Genomic DNA, 7,623 nt, shown 5'->3' with positions numbered 1-7,623 from the left:
TCTCTCTCTCTCTCTCTCTCTCTCTCTCTCTCTCTCTCTCTCTCTCTCTCTCACTCTCTCTCTCTCTTTCATTCTCTCTGATAAAAATAGCTGGCTATCCCCAGATCCTACTAAGATTTTTTTTAGAATTGTATGGTTAAAACATATAATCGAGGGCATATATTACAGTGGTTCTTAATTAAGGGTGTATATTAGTCTTACCTAGGGAACTTTTTCCAAACACACATATCCCTGGCCACACTCAGACATATATCATCAGAGTCTTTAGAGTGGGACTATGAGCATAGATGGTTTGGAAAAAATATATGTTGTTATGAGGTGATGCTGATGCCTATTTCATTTGAGAATTAATGCTCTAAAGGCAGAGGTAAAGGAAGACTATATAAAGGAGATAACATTTGGTTCCCTGTGCCTAACTCCAGCTCCCTGTTATGGGTTATTAGGTCTTTATTATCTGTGATCCTAGAACTACCTTTGAAGACCAGTGGACCATAAGCTTGAGTGGTAGTAAATGCTTAATGACCATCTCTGTGGGACACCATTTGGGAAATCAATTTATAAATTATGTGTCTTTTGGGGAGAGAGTGATTTTAGTTGCCAGTTCCTCAGCCAGATGAAAGTCCTGTGTGCTTGGAATAGCAAAGGGAGGAGGGTGGTTCCCTATCTCCTGTGGATTCACCGGGACTTCCCTGCTGCTAGCTGCCGAAACCACTTTAAAATAATGGGCTGCTGAGTAATCCTCTCCATGCACAGCCACCTGTGGATGGGCCTGCACTTCAGAGATAAAGAGTCATTTTTATTGGAGTGGTGGCGTACAGCAAGGCTTGAAATGGAATAGCCATAATGAAATTGATTTTCAAAAGGAGATTACTTCTGAATTTTTTCTGTGGTTTGGGATCGTTATTCTTGTTTCATCCTGCCACACCAATGGCCTACAAGGGCAAGAAAATCTTGAACGTTACTAAGGTTTTGGATCAATCCACAAGAAGCACTTTCGCTGTGTAGTCTAAATGCTTAAGCTGTGGAAACTCGGAGGGTTTATTATGGAAGGAAGGGTCTTAGCACTTGACACAGTTAGTCAGACTGAGAGGGCGAAGGAATAGAAGAGTTCAGGAGTTCCCTCAGCTCAGCCACCACTTCATTGAGTCCCTATTATGTACAAGACACATTACTAGTGGGGATTCTATTCCTTAAAGCTGGTATAGCTAACAAAGATCAATCAAGGAGTGCAAACCCGCTTTGTTCTTAAAAACATCAGACAAATCTTTTCAGTGCAGTTTGTTTCTGCTTGGATTTCCAGCTGACATCTCAAATTCAGTAAATTAAACTGAACTCATCTCCATTCCCCCTCTCTCACATCACACACGCACTGAATTTTACAAAATTCCTAGTTTCATTCTCCCAATCACTCAAGCATAAAACCTTGGAGGCTTTTATTTTCCTTTTCCCTTTCCCTTGCTGCTCATATTTAGCAATCAGTTGCTCTGTTGATTCATACTCCGTGAAGTTGATTGATACTGTTTGTGGTACCTCTTGCATCACTCCCTTCCTTTCCAGTCCCACTGCTATCTCTCTGATTGTGTTTGGCTTATAGGATCGTCAAGGTCCCTCCTAACCAAGAAAATCTGCAATTCTACCTCAGTTCCTTTATGACTTCACTCCTGCTGTGATTTTCCAGTTGAGAGCTGTTTTCTTCTTTACTCCATATGCACACCTCAGATTATTTTTCTTCAAGTGCTACTTTGTGATGTCACCCTTTAGAAATCTTTTGTGTCTCCCTACTGCCATTCTTCAAACGTCATAAACTGGCATTCCAAGCCCCTCTGTGACCAAACTTGAAGCTGCTCTTCTGCTCTTCTTGCTACTCTCCATCCAGACCGGTCCACTCACAGGCTTCTCGCGTTCTGGCCTTTGTTCACACATTTCCCAAAGCAGAATGTCCTTCCCTCCAACCTGCCTCTTAGATCCATCCCTTGAGTTCCTTCACAGCTCAACTGGAACCTTCTCTAAACCCCTTGTTTGGCATCGTGTTGGGTTGTAGGTTATCTTGTTTCTGCAGCTAGACGGGAAGGTTTTTGAAGGCAGAGACTGAGTCTTATACTTCTTTGTAGCTCCTACAACTGCAATAGCAATCTGTACTCTTTTAATTATGAAAGTAAATCTTAAGACATTAAAACAATCTCCCTAATATTGGGCTCTAAAACACAGTTGTACACATTCATTGAGGGGAATATCGTACTACCTTAAGTATCTGGTCATCATGAATGGCATCTGTCACTAGGGCCTCTTTCCCTTTAGAGCCCTGATTGAGGTCATGCACCCTCCCAGAAAGCAGATTGGACTTTGAGCCTCCACCCTCAGTTCCTGTCCCTCCTTCATATCTTTAGATGACTTCTGTAGAGCACACATTCATATTCCACTTTGACCTGTTATGTATTTCTTGATTTCTTCAACCCAGCAAGTCCTTGCCTTTCCAGTGCTTTTGGAATTAATTTCCCCCACAAACTAGTGAAGATACCTCAATTTCTTGGCCTTCAGATCCTAACTGATTTGCTAGGTCATGGAAGGCTCCATACCCAAGTTTCCTTTCAAGTCGAAAGCCCTCCCGCACCATGTATTCTTTTTTAAAAAACAAGATCTCATTTAATGTGCAAATATGGGTAAGCACTTAATGCAAGGGCTCTTTTTTTGCCGTTTTTTATTATTAGTTTCAGGTGTACAAAACAATGCAATAGTTATACTTTTCACCCCTCACAAAGTGACAACTCCCTCCCCCAATCAGCTTCCCCCCCACCGATATCATAACATATCTATTTCAATTCCATTGATTCTACTCCCCACGCTGTGCTCCACATCCGTGACAATATATATATATATATAATTGATATGCATTATTACTCAACGGCAGCTTCAGATGTGCAGTGCAGTGGTGAGGCCTCTACACTGTCCCTGAACTGGTCTCCCTAACAAGACATGACTCCATCTGACCCCCTAAAAATATTTACAAGGTTATTGATTATAGACCCCAAACTGTCTTTCATATTCCTGTGGCAGTGTTGTAGTTATCAATTTATGTTGTCTCGTCCGTTCCCCTTCTCCCTCATCCCCACCTCCATCCCATCTAGCAACCATCAGTTTTTCCTCTGTGTCTTTGAGACTATTTCTATTTACATTACTAATTTATTCAGTTCTTTAGATTCCACATATAACTGAGATCATATGGTATTTGTCTTTCTCCATCTGACTTATTTCACTTAACATAATGTTCTCTAGGTCCACCCATATCATTGCAAATGGTACGATTTCATTCTTCTTTATAGCTGAGTAACACTCCATTGTATAAATGTACCACAGTTTCTTAATCCAGTCATCTACCGATGGGCATTTCGGTTGTTTCTAAGTCTTGGCTATTGTTAATAGCGCTGCGATAAACATAGGGGTGCATATATATTTTTTTAATTAGCATCTTGGGTTTCTCTGGCTAGATACCCAAGAATGGAATTGCTGGGTCATAAGGCAGTTCCATTTCCAGTTTTTTGAGATACCTCCATACTGATTTCCATAATGGCTGCACCAATCTGCAGTCCCACCAACAAGATATAAAGGACTCTTTATATCTTGTATAACACAAAATAAGCCAGTATTCCAAATGAAGCAGGCCTAGGGAAAAGCTAGGTTTGTGGTTAGGTTGTGTGTGTGTGTGTGTGTGTGTGTGTGTGTGTGTGTGTGTGAGAGAGAGAGAGAGAGAGAGAGAGAGAGAGAGAGAGAGAGAGAGCGAGCAGGAGCACAGAAAGACCAATTGTGTTTGTGTTTATGCATTTAAGTATTAAACACTAGAATTCTGTCCACCAGGAGATGCCATGTTATGTATCACAGCTTTGTAGGCAATATAATTTTGCCTTTTGACATCACCCCAGTAAGAGCAATTTCAGCATTTTTTCATCTCTTGCAGGACTCACAAAGCATATGATTGTGACCTGAGAATAATGGCATTATCAAGATATATTTACCAACCACAAACAATGTGTATGCAGATTGAAATTTATGCCATTAAATTATCACATCAAACAAATAATTACTCTCTTACCCTGTGTACCAAGTATTTCTAGGAGACACGCGATTCATAGTTAAAAACATAAGACCAAGTATTGTCACTATTTTATAAACTGCCCTCTAATACTTCCAATTAACCCATCTTCTCCTCAATCTCTGCCTTTACCTACTCATTCACAAAGAGTTGCTCCACCTGCTAAACCAGAGTGCCTCATGCTTATTTGGGTCTACTTTGGAGATTTGTATTGTCCTGGAATTTGTCAAGTACTGGAATGAGTTCTGGCTCTTGACTGAGCTATTGGTACATTTCAAGGTTCTTATTTGTAAAATGGAAAAGGTAATACCTTCTCTGTCTCCTTCACAGTGATTTTCTGAAGACCAAATACAAATATATGTGAAAATATAAAGCTGTACAGTTATTTCTTAGAGGATTTAGTATAAATGCATCTCTTTGTGTCTTTAATTGTGTAAAAGTTTTATTCTGATTGTTACCTTACATATTCCACATAGTTGCCCTGTCTGTTGACAAAAATTCACAGGAATTGGTGACAGTATTGCAATTCTTTAAGTTACGTGCCTTTATGTGTACTTCCTTTTTATATTTGCAAACGCTTTCTTTTAGCCTGGACCTGTGATAGTGTCTTTCTATGTGTGGTAGAAGGAGAACTAGACTGGAAATTGGGATCCATGGGTTTTGGTCCCAGGCGAGTCTAGTTCTATTCCCCTAGTTAAGTTGGGTCACCTTTGGCAAGTTACTGTACCTTTCTGGCTCTCAATTTTCTCATCTATAAAATGTCAGAAATTGAAGTCAGTGACCTATTAGGTCTCTTCTAACATTAACGGTTTTATCACTGCAGCTAAATACAAGCTCCATTGTTCCGCGCTGCCCCCCTCCCCAAGATTTTCTTAGCCTGTTCCCCGCCTTGAGAATTACTGGCCTAATAGCTCACAGTAGTCTAAATGCTTTAGCGAGCCATTCAAGACCCACATGAATGTTGCTTTGCCAGCATCATCTACTGTTCAGACTAGGAACCCCCACTTTTATAGAAATTGGATTTCTTCCTGCATATTCCTACCTTCATTGTCACTTGCATAATTCCTCCTGTTAAAATCCCCTTTTTGGTGGTAGAATACTTCTCATCTTTAAGGACAAGCTTCAATTTCACGCTTTCCTGTGAAGGCTTTCCTGATCACTTAGCCCTTAGTGATTTTTTTTTTCTATTTCATCTGAACTCAACTCAGCATTTGTGACATGCCAGACACTCTGCTTGACACTGTGCAAGATCAAAAGATAAAATAAATCCGTGACATTAGAGACAGGCTGAAATTGCAAATGAGCACCCTGAGCAGAGGGAGCAAGCAATGTGAGCAAAGACTTGGAGATAGTGGAGTAAAGGGTGTGATTGGGTAAAGGCTTAGGGCCCATGGCCCTTAGTTATTTGGTCTGTATATAGTCTTACAACAGCTCTTGTGCAGTATGTTACCATATAATATGAAATGATGGTTCATTTGTAACTTACTGGCTACCCAATTTTAATATTTTTTTTCTCTATGGTTTGCCTATTCTAGATATTTCATATAAGTGTAATCATATGTGTCTGGCTGCTTTCACTTAATATAATGTTTTCAACGTTCATCCTTATTATAGCGTGTATCAGTAGTCCCTTCCTTTTTATGGCTGAGTAATATTCCAATGTATGAACAAACCACTTTTGTTTATCCATTTATCAACATTTGTATTTTTTCCATCTTTTGGCTGTTGTGGACAATGAATGATGGTATAGAAGTCTTTGTTTGAACACCTATTTTCACTTCCTTTGAGTATACACCTTGGAGTGAAGTTGCTGAATAATAACTGCTAAGCTTCCCATAGTTGCTGAGAATTTTTACATTCTCACTGGTGGTGTATGAGGGTTCCAATTTCTCGACATATTCACAAGCACTTGTTACTATTTCTCTTTTTTATTATATCTATCATAATGAGTATGAAATGTTACTTAATTGTTGTTTTGATTTGCATTTCCCTAAAGACTAAGGATATTGAGTATCTTTTCATGTGCTTATTGGTCATTTGTATATCTTCCTTGGAGAAATGTCTATTCAAATCCTTTGCCCATTTTGTATTGTATTCTATGTTTTTTTATTGTTGAATTATAGGAGTTTTTTATGTTTTCTGGATACTAAGCCTTTACAGAGATATGATCTGCAAATATTCCCTCCCATGCTATGTGTCATAGTCCTTTATTCTTTAAGCTCTCCTCCTGGTTTCTGTGGCAGTGACCTATCTTGTGTCCTTACCTCTCTTGCGTTCTTCGGGCTCTTTTAGAAGATCCTCTTCTGCTCATCTCTTTCTTTAAATTAATTATTTTTATATTTCTAAATTACAGTTGACATACAATATTATATTAGTCTCAGGTGTACAGCATAGTGGTTAGACATTTATATAACTTACAAAGTGATCCCCCAGATAATTCTGGTACCCACCTGGCACTATACATAGTTATTACCATATTATTGGTGATATTCCCTATGCTATACTTTATATCCCCGTGAATATTTTCTAACTGCAAATTTGTACTTAATAATTTCACCTTTTTCACCCAGCTCCCAAACACCCGTCCCCTCTGGCAACAATCAGTTTTTTCTCTATGAGTCTGTTTCTATTTTATTTGTTGATTTATTTTCTTGTCCGTAATTTATTTTTTTATTGTGAAATAAACATTTTTTAAAATTAGTTTCAGCTGTACAGGACAGTGCACTAGTTATACTTTTTACCCCTCAAAGTGACAACCCTCTTCCTCCAATCTGCCACCCCACTCCCCCTGCCAATATCATATATATCAATTACAATTCCCTATTTTGTTTTTTAGATTCCACATTTAAGTGAGATCTTATTGGTGTTTGTCTTTCTCTGTCTGACTTATTTTGCTTAGCATAATACCCTCTAAGTTCATCCATGTTGTTGTAAATGGTAAGATTTCTTTTTTGTTTTAAGATTTAATTGGGGAATTGGGGAAGGGGAACAGTGTATGGGAATTGGGGAAGGGGGACAGACGAGTTGTTGTCCTTCAGTCTTAGTTGTGGAAGGCGCAGCCAGCTCAGCTCCAAGACCAGTCGCCATCCGGCTACCCGCTGGTCAGCAGCTTGCGGCTGCTCAGCTCAAGGTGCTGTATTACAATCTTAGTTGCCGGTGCAGTAGCCACCAACCCATGTGGGAGTCAAACCGGCAACCTTTTTGTTAGGAGCATGTGCTCTCACCAGCTGAGCTATCCTGCCACGTGTTGGCAGCTCAACAGCAGCTCAGCTCACTGGCCCATGTGGGAATCGAACCGGCGACCCTGTTGCTCAGAGCTCACACTCTTAGCCAACTGAGTCACTTGGCCGGCCCTCATTTTTTTTTAACGGCAGAGTAATACTTTATTGTGTGTGTGTGTGTGTGTGTGTGTGTGTGTGTGTGTATCACATCTTCTTTTTCCAATAGTCAATTGATGAGCACTTAGGTAACTTACATATCTCAACTATTGTAAATAGTAATGCATTGAACATAGGGGTGCATTTATCTTTTTGAAT

The 7,623-nt window shown here is 39.6% G+C and overlaps 1 protein-coding gene across 8 annotated transcripts in view; it reads left to right on the top strand.

Annotated features, from left to right (window-relative positions):
- The window catches only part of EDA (ectodysplasin A), a 294,205-nt gene that overhangs the window by 29,661 nt on the left and 256,921 nt on the right, over nt 1-7,623 (top strand). The window lies entirely within an intron of this gene.

The sequence above is a fragment of the Hipposideros armiger genome, unplaced genomic scaffold (genome assembly GCF_001890085.2).
Source record: "Hipposideros armiger isolate ML-2016 unplaced genomic scaffold, ASM189008v1 scaffold_119, whole genome shotgun sequence".
Classification (NCBI taxonomy): Eukaryota; Metazoa; Chordata; class Mammalia; order Chiroptera; family Hipposideridae; genus Hipposideros; species Hipposideros armiger.
This window is presented reverse-complemented; position numbering and strand designations above follow the sequence as displayed.